Source organism: Accipiter gentilis, chromosome 8 (assembly GCF_929443795.1).
Source record: "Accipiter gentilis chromosome 8, bAccGen1.1, whole genome shotgun sequence".
NCBI lineage: Eukaryota > Metazoa > Chordata > Aves > Accipitriformes > Accipitridae > Astur > Astur gentilis.
The window spans coordinates 15,383,267-15,396,636 of record NC_064887.1 but is presented as its reverse complement, the minus strand read 5'-3'; the positions used below and the strand labels follow the sequence as shown (position 1 = coordinate 15,396,636).

Sequence of the window (13,370 nt, the reverse complement as noted above, 5' to 3'; positions counted from 1 at the left end):
TGGCAGCATTTTAATATATCCTGGTTTGATTTTGCATCAACTTCTAACTCCTTAACAGTTTTAAATATGGTTGTGACTTACCGCTGGGGTCACTGAACAATGTTAGCTAAACATCCAGAGTGTGATATTTGATTACAGTTAAGCTTTTCCAAAAGCCAAGAGGAATCCATGAGGAAAATACTAGAAATGGAATTTTTAAAGACTCTATAAGGCTACAAATTCATATAGTATATTAACATATATTTTAAGGATATTGATTCCAAAGAAGAAATGCACCCACAAAGAGAGACCCAAGATAAAGGCTAATGTGTAAATTGCTTTAAAAACTGTAGTTACTGTAATTACATGGAGCATTTTACAAGCAACTAGGGACTGCTTTGGATAGATGACTGAAATTTAATCAGTATCTGGCACAGATTGCCTTTCTTCCACACCTCACATTTCTGAAGTACTATTCTAGGGAAACCTGCTGGAATTGTGAGCCTTTATTATCACATTTGATCTCTCTACGCGGTTTCCGAAAGAGTGACTTTCCCAGATCTCACAGAAGATATGGGTCTGGAACCTTTTTCTCAGGGGTATATGTCTTTCTTTTCAGTTTTTGGGCATACTCCATTCAGCTATCCAGGCTCAGGTTTGTAATCACATGAAACATTTTGTATGAAATGCAGAAAATGTTGATTTGTTAATGCTGCCACTCGAGACTACAAGATAAAGGAAGCATGCACAGCCCTTTGTACTGAGAGGACATAAACACTTGTGCTAAACCTTTTATAAAATACAACCTACCTCTTGTACAGGCTTTATTTTGTTATTTGTATTAGCTGTCAAGAAACTGTCAGTTAAGAAAAGGGAGCCCCAAATGATCTACGCTTTTTAAAGCAAGAAGGAAACAGAAAATAATTAGATATGGTAAATGTAAAAATTGATCTATCTGAAGAGTGTGCAGTTTACAAGCAAGAAATCAATCAGTTTACACCAAACAGATTAAAATCATGTATCATTATTTTTAATGGTTCAAGATGTAAAGGTCTGAAAGTCTAAATAGAATTCTTGATGATTACTTTTATTAAAATCCTAAGTATTGGAAGATATACAATGGCTGTCTAGATTGATTACTATATTATCTGCTTTGTAGAAAAATAATATCCTTGACTTGCTGCTTGTTGCTAAAATCCTCATTACTATGCCTAATGTACTCTGTCCCTGGAGTAAATTAAAGCATTTCCTTCTTTTGTACTGTAGTTTCCTTAAAGTTGGATTCTTAGAAATACTGGGACTATGCTGTGACATCTGAGTTCTGCAGATCAATTTATAGCTGTTAAAGATCATGAAGAATTGCCCATTAAAACAGTTACTATTTGACAAATAACAACATTTGTGTTTAGTCTGGATATTTATCAAGCAGACAGAGCACTTATTCCTGATGCCTGAATGAAGGTCTGCATGAACAAACTTATTAATCAGTTAGTGCCTGGTTTTAAACCACCTGTCTTATTTAAAAAAAAAAAAAAAAAAAAGAAAAAAAGAAAAAAAAAAACAACCCTCACTTTCACATTCATTAAAATTGCAGTCCTGATTTGATAGCACTGGGAAGTGCCTATGTCAAGGTGTCATAGCCATGGGCCATACCACCAAAACCCAGTAAAAGTTCTGATATTAAAAAAACAATTTTCTTTTCCTTGAGAAAAGCTTACATACTGTGTTAATTTAAGACTAGGGATCTAATAGGTTATACATATGCATATTGCATTTAGGCATACAAAAACTCAAGCAGATCATGATTGCATTTCCTCAGATACAGCAATTGTGCTATGTTACTGAAGTCAATGGGAACATTGCTACTGACCTCATTAGCTTTTCAGAAGTTGGAAACTCTGATTCTCAGCACACTTCAATATTTAAAAAGTTCTAAACTAAAAATTCTCTCTGTACTATTTCTTAATTATTTGTGAGTGAAAAACATTTTTTTAAGCAAATATTTTGACAAAATGAAAATGTTTCATTTTAATTTTGTGTTGTATAAGATTGTGTTATCAAAAACATGTAAACGAAAATAATTTCTAGTAAAAGGTTTGTTCTGAAAACACCAATGTGTTACCAGTTTCCCTCCTGGTTTTGTTTCCAAAGAAAACATCAGTTAAATTGACACCATTTTGTGGGATTTATCAGCACTGCCGGAACTGCATTCTATAAAAGAAGATGGTTTCATCAAAGCTGTTCCAAGCAGCTTAGTTATTGAATCCACAGGGAAAAAAGCAAGCTTTACGTAGGTCCCAGTTACAAAGAGTCTACTGTTTGCTAGTAAGGGATCAGCATAACTAAAATAAAGAGGTATGGATAGGACAAAAGTTTCTAAGGAAAGCTTTGTGGTTCATCATCCTACTTAATTTCTCTGAGGATTATGTAAGAGTTGTTAAATGTTGTGGATTTCTGTTCAAATTAAACACAGTATATGACTAATTAATTTCTGTTTACTGTTCAAACTACTATGGGTATAGCATGTATTTTAACAGCAAATTATGAATTTGACCCCTATATTTTATTGTACGTATTCTGCATGCAGTATCAACTCTGGTTCTTAAGGACAAGTTCAAAATCCAAGGAACTTATTTCAAAAGGGAATGAATAATAGCAATACCATTTTCTTCCATGAATAATTATATTCTGAGTTTATAGAGCATTTAGTTTTCAAAGCTATATACAAATATTAACCAAACAATCATCACAACATCCTTGTGTGCCAGGTTTTACACATAAAGAAATGAGAAAAAAAAAAAAGAGATATAAAATACAGTGCCTAGCACTTCAATCCTATAACTGGGGTTTCAAGCTCCTAAAGTAATGCAAATAACAATAATGGTATGGGAGAAACCTTTCAAGTTTGAGTGTCTAACTGGCTTGATTTTCATAGGTTTAGACTTCTGAGCGCTCACAACTGCCTTTGAAGTCGATTGAAAATGTGAGTGTCAGCACACATTAAAATCAGACCACTAATTTAGATGCTTAAATATGAAATTTAAATTCACAACTTAAAGTTTTCAAAAATTCACCTAGGTGACTTTTCCAAAGGTACCTTGCAAACCAGTGTCGGAACTAGGAGATTTTTAATTTCCAACACCTTGTCTTCACAGAGATTCCAGCCCAGATGGTATGGGCTAAACAAATCACTTACAGAATGATAGATCTACACAGCTGAAGAAAATTGGTGTCGGCAGGGACTACTACCCACTACCATAGTCCAAAGATTTGTATGAGATACTGCAAGAACAAGACAAAAGTCCCTTCGTCCCAGAGCAGCCTAATTGCAAAAATAGCTGATACAATACTGCTTCAGGGAGAGGACTCTGAAGAAATCTGGTCCTTTTACATAAACTCCTACTCCCACCCAGTTGCATGTTGCCTCCTACCATGTTACATAGAAAGCCCTCACAAAACTGACTGGAATAGCTGTGTTATCATCTACAAAACCCCTGTGGTTTAGCTTGCTTTACACTTCTGAGAAGTTATGCACCAGATTGTCCTGTCCAGTGTCCTAAGGTCACTTCCTCAGCTTCAGTGGAGCATGAAGAATTTTTCTTTCTATGTACATAGGACCCAATTCTAGTCGTTACTGTAAGGATATTATTGAGAGAAGAGAGACTATGAAGAGCATCTTCCTCATCACCTGACAGTCACAGGAGATGGCCACAGTACAGAACGGGTGTTCCTTGATCCGCATGGCTTCCTAGCTTTGATGACGTGGCCAAAGCTCCCTTTTACGTTATATCTGTAGCAAGACGCAAGATGTAATGACTTGGACGCACTATAACTCCCTAAAATTGAAATAAAGGTTAGAGCTGGTGAATTCTGTCTAGGGCCAACTCGCTGTGTAGATACGTCTCAGGATATGTCTAACTTAGAAAGTACTGCCACTCAATAGGAGCCAGTTTGTAGTGTGAATCGTCAAACACCGAGAACCCAACATACACGTCATGCATATTTCACGGTATTTTAATTTGGGCTAGTTCTAGCTTGGTCCTGTGGTCTGAATGCCTGCGACTGGGCAAATCCTGTCAGAGGCACTCCTGAAACACATCCTCTAGCGTAGTGATATCCAGAAGGAACAAGGCTATTTTTGGATGTGGGCCAAAGCTCAGTGCTTTGGGAGGATAAGGAGGTTTCCTTCAAGAGCGCACTCCTAATTTACGTGCATCCTCACAGAGGTACACCCTCCATCCACTCCCATGTAGTAGCTCTGTAGCTTGGTTCTTCCAAGGCCAGCATAGATCAGGAGTTTGCCTACAGCAGAACTCTGTAAGGTGAGCACTAGTCAAACAACTCAGGCCTATAAACCTACGAAACAGAGGAGAGGTAGAAGCTGGGACTTACAATAAGCTAAGCCCTGTTATTACAAAAAGTTATTTGATCCTTTGAATGATCAGGAACACATACTACAATCTCACTTGCTAAAGCCCCATCTGAAAGTCCTGCTCATACCCAATTGACCTTGAAAGAATGAAATAATGGACTAATGCTGTAGCTGTACGAAAACTGCATAAAATTCAAAGAACGTCATAAATAAGGAAAGTTCACCATGGTTCAGTGTATTTTTTTCCATTACATTTTGGGAGAGAATGAGGCATATGAACATCAGAAAAGAGTCAGGTTTAATTGTGATGCTTGCAGCTTTAATTATGAGCAACCCCAAGACTCTATGTTTACAGAAGAGAGATTACCTACATGTTATTTGAAAACCATTGGGTGTAAGCTTATAGTGGTAACAGGCAAGTCTAATTTTCTTTCATATTTAGGATTTAATAGGTACAGAGTGCTGCCCAAGGGAAAAAAAAAATGAACAAGTAGTAACTTGATATTTATTCTACATAGCCGTGAAGAAAGCTTAAAGAAATACACAAAGTCTGAAACATTGACATGTATAACTATTTTAATTGTAATGTTGCTTTTCTAATAGACTTTTCAACTATGGTACAGGTTGAAATAGTTGCAATACTTTCCAGCCAAAAAAAACCACCCCAAAACCAACCCCCACACCCCCAAACCCACCACAAAAAAATCTGTTTGGAAAAGCTTATAGTAGAATCATAAAAACTTCACCAAGTTAGTACAGTCTGAAGTTGAGAATAGGGTATTATCATTTTGTATAAATAATGCTGTCTTTCCTAAGCCAGATCATTTTGTAAATATGGACTCCTTCCACTTCTGATATTTCTCATCTATCCTGGAAAATATTACTGAAGAAACCTCAGGTGTTTTCAAGTGCAGAGATCCACAGCCCTGCCATTTTGACTGCAGTAAGTGACCAAGAATATGGTGTAATGAACAGGGCAGTGGCAGAAATCCTGAAATCTCCTAAACCCTCCTGGTAAATCCATGTCTGTAGAAACAGAAACATTCCTACAATATAAGCACTGTTACTATTTTTCCTTTTTTTGCAGATGGAAGTGGAGGCACAGTCAGTGTAGGTGGTTTACCCAAGAACATGTGGAAAGTTTGTGGCAGAACCAATATGCGGAGTGCAAGTTTATCCTTGCTCTTAGTTCATGCTCACTTACATCTGGATCTCCTCCTGACACTAGACCTTGAAAGGCTGACTCGTTATAGGCTCTTTAATATGCTTAAGCTAAAGCCTATATGAAACATACGGGCCATTATTTTAAATTAACTTATCTATTTTTACAGTGCATAATTTTCATTTCATCGATATTTATATTCATAGCAAATGTATTTGGTGCCTCAGTTCCTTTTTTTAAACACAAAAATTGTCATTTGTGTTGCATTTTAAGCCCAATTAAATTGTAAAAATACTCAGTTGCGTAACTATCAACACCACAGTATTTCTTCTTATTACAGAGACAAACAAGGAGTACATTGGAAAAAAAATTGTGAATCTCATTTCTGATCCTAATGAAGCAAGTAACCCATTATACCAAGGTTAATTTGTTGACTCATGATTTCCACTTATCCAATGATATACTGAATCATATGAACAAACCTCTACATCTAATCAGGTTTTTTTTATTGAATCCTGACCTTTTATACACCTTCTTCTTGATTATGAATGACAGTGACCTTTATCTAATTTAAAACACACATACTGATGCAAAAATATGCAAAGTACACATGTAAATTCTGAATTAAGATGAAGATGTGCATAATCTTCCGGGGAGAAATTGCTTTAGAGAGAGATGTTTATATTAGGGCCAATTGAAGGTATGTGGGGAGAAAAAGTGAATTAGCCAAAACTCCGATGGGTTTGGAGGAACAGCTGTGGAGATACTGAAGTCTGTTTAGATTTTCTCAGCTTCTATTTAGAATCCTGAAATGTCAATATAAATATCAATTTTTATTATGCTATTCAGAATTTTACGGCATTCATGAAATGATCAAAATGCAATAAAGTCAGACAAAATACCTCTTCACCTGAGATTTGGCAAACTGTACCTCAGTATTCCATTTATTTTTCACTCAAAATACATAACATTCATTTTCTACAACACAAAAGCTGGGTCAAATTCACAACATTGTAAAAGCTGGCTGGTTCACTTTACCATTTATCTCATTAAAGAGGCATAGTATGAGCATCATCTGGAGATGGTCTTTTTAGTTCAGGATATAACAAGGAACTGCTGTAAATACTGAAAAATAAATAAACAAATACAAGATGAGTGACTTCCGGGGAAAAAGAACTCCCTAACTTTCCTTTTGCATTTTACTGCTCATCACTAATGGGTCTGCATTGAAATTACTAAAGATGAACCCAGCCATGGGCACAGTCTGAACTGCTGTGTAATCCTATAATCCACCCTCTCTTTTCACAAGTCATTCCTTCCTCTGAATTGCTGTGAACCTAAGTGGTAGATCAGCGGCTTTGCTCTAGCCTCTCTCTTAAAAAAAAATATTTAAATATATATGTGTACCTATATACAGAAAACTTGCAAAACTCGGTGTAACAACTGTCAAAGCAAAAATCTAACAAACACATTCCTCTGAGAGACTCCAACCAAACAGTACCTGGCATTAGCATGTACTTTCATGATTAACAACAGGGGGTTGTCAGACTGCTATTTCTGAAATAAACAGATTTATCCTGACAGATAATCAGCAGTTTGCACTACCTAATACATGTTATCATCCGCCACTGACATCATTACATTAAAAGCACACTTAGTATAATCTTTTGTAGGAAATTAAACAGGTTTTATGATACACTTTTGGTGGATTTTTTGGGGGGATAGAAGGAAGCTGGGGGAGAGAGTGGAACATTAGAGAAAAGATACATGCCAAACAAGACGAGGAAGATCCCCAGAAATGCCATGCTGTGTTTAGTTTTTGACAATCTATTAATGTAATTCCTAAATACATTAAACCCAACTGTTCTGGCTGTAAACCATGTCTTGTCCTTTTAAGCAGCCTTTTATAATGTCCTTGGCTGTCTCTTATATTACCTCAATACTCTTCTGTGTCTGTCTGTCTCTCTGTCCTGCATACTCCACGTAAAGACTGGCCACATAACACACATTTGTGAAACACTTCTGATCTTGCCATTTATAGACATATTATTGAGGCTGGTTGGTGGACTTTGGAAGACCAATGATATCGAGCATCGCCTGCATAGTTTTCTGGCAAGCTCAACATTTATCTTTAATTTTCAGGCGTCTCTCTGTGGACCACCCTCCCTCCCCTGAAAAACGAGACACCAGGTTACACGTAACTCACTGGACAGGAAGTGCAGAAGCTCCTGAAACTACGGAAAAGTTCAGTGCAGACCAGTTCCGTGGCCTGCAAGAAATGTGGAACAAGGTCACTTACAAATGGGGTCTCTGTGGATCCCCTTTTCTGAGCTGCTTGCTCACGCAGCTGGCTCTTTCTGCAGTGATCAAGTTTGGACTCAACATGGACAATGAAGTTTTAGTACGAAAAACTTAATATGCCTCCCCTATATCCTCCAAGTAAACCATTCTTGCCTCAGCTGTAAAGGTGATGGGAGCTATACAGCCTCAGGTTTACCAGAGCAAATTCTGAAATTTCTTCCCTTTTTTGAATTTCAGGTTGTCAATTAACATTATACTATTACTGCTCTACGTACTTACCTAACGCAGCTAGTGCAAAGATTAGGTAACAAAAACTGCATGGGGGTGGTTACTTGACTTTAACAAGTATTTCATCCTCTTCCTCAGAGTGCAGTTTTTAACTCACAGACTATTCTGCAGGGGCAACTTACATATCAAAGTCCTGGCTCCAGTGGCCTGTTGTGACTAGCTTTATTTCTCCAGAGACACAACCTGCATCCCTCTTCCAGTCCTTTGTCTCACATGGGATGCATTTTGTCTCTTCTGCCTTCCTTCTTTGTAACTTGGTAGGAAGAGAAGCAAGAAATAGTGGCTAGCTACTGAGGGATTTTTATCCATTCACGGTCATGCATTTTCACGTAACATTCCCCCTAAGGTTAAAAAAAACCCCACCCCACCCCCAACCAAACTGGCAGAATTAAAACAGTGGGAGGGATGAAGTCCCTTAAATGACAAATGTAACCTTTAAATAAAGAAGCGGCAGCATCACACAGACTTTAAACAAATCTTAATTCCTATGTACTCTTTGTCTCTTACAAAACCTAACCTTTGAGAAATACGTATGTATTGGTTAAGCATGTCTTACTCTTCTTTTTCCCTTTGTTCCTCTCCCTAATATTTTGCTTGCAGTTGTTAAAACTAATACAGAATTTTGCCACAGATCTTTTGCCTCAGGTACGCTGGACAAAACCTCAACATCTGATACTCTGATGTGGAATGGAGAAATAAATGTTAATCTAACCAAGTGATTTCAGTGGTTTATTTTATTTTTATTTCTAAAAGTGTTGAATTTCTACTGACCCACATTCTGCATATTTCTTGTGCTCAGTGATCTTTGAGGTTGCTTAGATTTTCATTTGCATTAGATATTTTGTGTCCAAAGGTCAAATGAGCATTGCTTTTGAGTCAGATGCCTACTGGCTGCATTTCTAATAGTTAATCTTTTCACACTGAGAGAAATAAAAAAGTGGGAGACAGTTCAAGCTATCCCAAATAAACAGACAGAAGTAAAGCAACAATTACTTTTCCTGTGTGGACTGCTCTCGCTCATTTCTCCTCAAGAGATAACACTCTCTGACATAACGTCAGATAACTATGTTCAATGTTTCACAGACTTGCCATTTAAAGATTCATTTCCACTCCACTTATTTTCTTTTTATCTGCCCCTCTTTTGGTGCATTTCATCTGTGAAAATTTTCATGTAGACTCCCCAGAACAGGTATTGGGGAGAAAGGGAAGCAAAAGGCTCTAGCTTGACTTAAAACACCTCTAGAAATTATAAAGGGAGTACGACAGGACAGAAAAATGAAATGTTCTCATGAGAATAGTTGTTTGCATAAAATTCTCAACTGTTACTAAAGCTTCAGTGCAGTTCCTGGGGAAGATGGATATATAAAGCCTCAGGTTAATTTCAGTCATTACCAAGCATTTTACATCTGCTGAAGAATTCCAAACATATAAAAGGATGTCAATCTCAACCTTTAGACCAAAATAAATAAATAAATAAAAGTCAACTTCAAAGGCTGTCAGTAGGCAAGTTAGGGATCTGATTCAGCTTTTAACCCCTAGAGGTATAAGCATGCTTTATCTGCAAAAGAAATGCAAGGTCTGTACTCTGCAACATTACATTTTAATAATCTACTCTACAGTACAAGGCAATGATACAAAAAAGGAGAATATGATATAATTGTGTACGTAATTTGACGAGAGGCTGTGGGGAATGTATTCTTTCTATGCAATTACAGAAAATACTAATGACAAATCATTGACTGAAGACTTTGTTGACAATTAGATTTCCCATTTATAGCTGTACATTTTCCCAAAGGCTCTACCGCTTACTTCTTAGGATTCTCAAATTTTCTTCCTTCTCTAGAATTTATTTAAGGTACAGTTCAGCAAATGTACCTGCTTAGAGCTGAAAACAACTAAGGCCTTTCAGAAGTTGGATGGAACTTATTAACAATCTCTATAGCATCCTTTTAAGGTGATAATTTATCTTTTTAAGTGTCTTCTGTAAAACCAGCAGAAAAGAGCCTGATGGGACTAAGAGCCCTGCATTATATACAGCTACAAGGTTTACTGCATCCTATAGATTCTGCTGCAAGGCACACTACAGCGGAGTATCAGGTAACTTCTCTTGAAGAGATGTTTGACTGAGTTACTATAGCAATGGCAAGTTTGCAGAGGCAGAGGGAGAAACCACACCAATAGAAAAAAAGGAACTGGCTGGAGAAGGACACTGACAATCTCCTTCAGAAAACTGTATAGTATAAACTAGCCTGAAATGCGACACAAAGGTTCACTCCTTTGAGAGTTTACTGAAAATACATTCAGAGGCCTCAATAATATAAACACCTGATTTCTTCTCATTTATTTCAGTGTAACAAGGAATTAAACTGAGTTACATCAAGTAAACCTGGTGAACCTACAAGGAGAATTGAGTACATAATTTGGAAGTAACTGTATGAAATGCTGTTGATGACTCATTAAGGAACACTTTTGTCCCTGTAAGACATTGGTCATTGGGTAAAAGGTGGAAAGGAAGCAGGAAATAACTGTCTGCTGCAACAATATTTTAATCCACTTACAAAAAATCTTCCTCGGAAAGGGCTTTTTCTCCATTTTTCATATCTCCAGTGGCGAGTCATCTAATCTCATCTCTGTATATTGCTAAACTCCACAGGGATCACCTTTACTTCCCAACTTTATCCTGGCCAGAGATTCACTCAGACAAAAGACCCTTAATGTCTTTCCTTAAGTTCAGCTCTCTTCTCTAAAATCCATTCCCGTTCTCTTTCACAAAATGAAAGAAGTCTTTTTTAGAAATGCCTTTTTTTCCCTTTCTTTTTTTTTTTTTTTCTTCTTTTCTTTCTTCAGGGGGAGCCAGGATGCCTGTATCAAATCTCTCTTTTCTATAAATCAAAATTACTTTGTGTGGAGCAAGTTGCTGGGAAGAATATATTTCTTTTTCCCTGTCTATAAATGATTCTAAAATTTTACTTCTAAAACTCATAGATCAAAAATGCATGTTTGTTCTCCCTAAGTAACATTGATTTACTCAAAAAACTCTGCACTTGAAAGAGTTAATAAAAATTCTAATTACAGGATAAGAAAGAAAGGTCAGACTCCACTTACATCATTGTGAAGGGCTTTTATTACACACTGCTATAAAACATATTTCTTTTTTCAGTTGCCATCCTCACAGGGTAACCTGCATACCAATAGGATCTCCAAAATGCCATGAAGCAAAAGATATTTATCTGCTAAATTCTCTGTACAGTAACCTAACAAATGCCAGAGAAAGAAAGATTGCCCTCTGCACAGTAATACTTGTGTAGATGTCTTCTTTATGCTAACAATGACAAGGCTCTCTATGTTTGTACTGTACTCCAAAATCAGAACACATTTTTTTTTCAAAAAGCAGACTGTATATCAAAGAGAAAAGATGCACATTTTAGGCACTTAATATAGTGAGCAAGTGCTCTTTCCTGAAGCACGCTAATCCAGAAAGTTAAAATGGAAAAATGTATGCCTCAAGTGTTCTTGAAGAAATTAGATAGGATATGTTTGGGAATATCTATGCCTCTCTCTCTGTCCTGGCTGGTCAACTAAATTTTCATTTTAAACTCTGTCTAAAGCTTCATGGAACTGTTACTTGATTAACTTGGGTGTGTTAGACAGTAAGCCTATACAAAAGCAGGGTGGCTCCAGATCTAATCATTGTCATTTCTTAACTCCAGCTGTGCAAGACAACAAACAAGAACTTTACTGTGGGACAAGCGTAAGTCAGAATAATTCTAATTTTTTCAATATATTACTCTTCAAATCCATTATTTGTGATTTAACACATCCAAAGTTGTTTTCATAGTTTTAATCATTTGCATCTCTAAATTCTGACAACAAATTCAAAGAAATACACATAAATAAATGCAAGATTTACAGTCTGCTTTCATAAAACCAGTGTGTGCTGTCTGATGCATTGGTTCAATATTTCATGTGATGTATGTTCAAAGTTAGAATGTAACTAATGAAGCAGCCCGGGACTCCCCTTTTCTTAAGGAGTTTTTTAAGAATCATATTCAAATAGTTGTTTCTGAGTTGCACTTTGTTTGCAGAGCAAGCACTTCCTGTCCAACCTTTCTAAACAATGGATATTAACTGAGAACTGTGAGGGTTCCATTTCACCACTTCTGCTGGCAATCCTATTAACTATATGTTTACCTTGTGGTCTAAATTTATGACAGGCCCATTTGCAGCGAGGCCTGGAGTTTCCTTGTTTACAACACTGCAAAGTAAAAGGTGACCCTTTTATTTTTGTTTAAAACCTTTCAACAGTTTGTTTTGCTCCAAAGATAGCACCTTAATAACGTTTCAGGCCAGAAAGCTCTCTCGATACTGTTTTCCTTTGGGGGGTACAGAGCATGGCATTAACTTACATAGCCATTAGAACACATTTTTAAAAGAAAATACAAACTTGGCCGAAGATTCCATTTGTAGATTAGAAAGCTGCTGTGCTAAGATCCTACCTGCCGTTACGGAAAGAAAAAGAAAACGGGGCGGGGGGGTGGGGGGGTGGGGTGGGGGGCGGGGGTGGTACATAGCTAGCTAAATAAACAGTAAAACAGCCGTTTAAACAGTTGCACCTATACACACAAGTAACAAAAGCATCAGGCATCTGGCGCAATTCTATTAGGACCTAATTCTGACAATACGCATCATTATAGTGGGATCTGATAATTAGCAAACACTGGAGGCATTACATGTCTTTAGAAGAATCAGACTTCCTACCTTAGTAAGACTGATAGAAGGTAAGTCCCCCTTTAAAGAAAGTTGTAAGTAAAACCAGGCAGCAGTTGCAGTAAATTGAGTCCTTTCAGTCACTGTATACATGCAGCAGTTCTGCAATAAGGGAAAAATATAATGGGAGGAGCAGCTGTGAACGAGTGACCTCCTGAAGCTGAGTTCTCTTTGTGAATCAAGCACTGGCAGCCAGTGCCTCTGATTTGCATGGATTATCTCCACTTGAACAGATACATTTAAATTAACTGGCACAGGGGTACAGGGATAAAAAAAAAAAAAAAGAAAAAAAAGAAAAAAAAGGGGGAGAGTGAGTGAGTGAGTGGAGGAGAGAGGAGCGGAGGAGAGCGAGGAAGGAGAGAGGAGATCGGGGCGCTTGGCTGGATACGCTGGTTCGGGCAGAGCTGTGTCTCAGAAGAGCTACAGCTCCCTCTTCATGTCACTCTTGTAAGATGAGGAAAGCTGTCATTGCGGTCGAGTTTAAAACAGATTTCCCCCCCC

At 37.2% G+C, this 13,370-nt stretch overlaps 1 protein-coding gene across 1 annotated transcript in view; it reads right to left on the bottom strand.

Moving 5' to 3' along the window:
- Positions 1–13,023, bottom strand: part of ADGRL2 (adhesion G protein-coupled receptor L2) — a 393,922-nt gene extending 380,899 nt beyond the window's left edge. Inside the window, exon 1 of the mRNA XM_049808145.1 lies at positions 12,861–13,023. The gene's annotated coding sequence lies outside the window, so the exon portion shown is untranslated. The remainder of the gene's footprint in view (positions 1–12,860) is intronic.
- Positions 13,024–13,370: the final 347 nt, after the last annotated feature.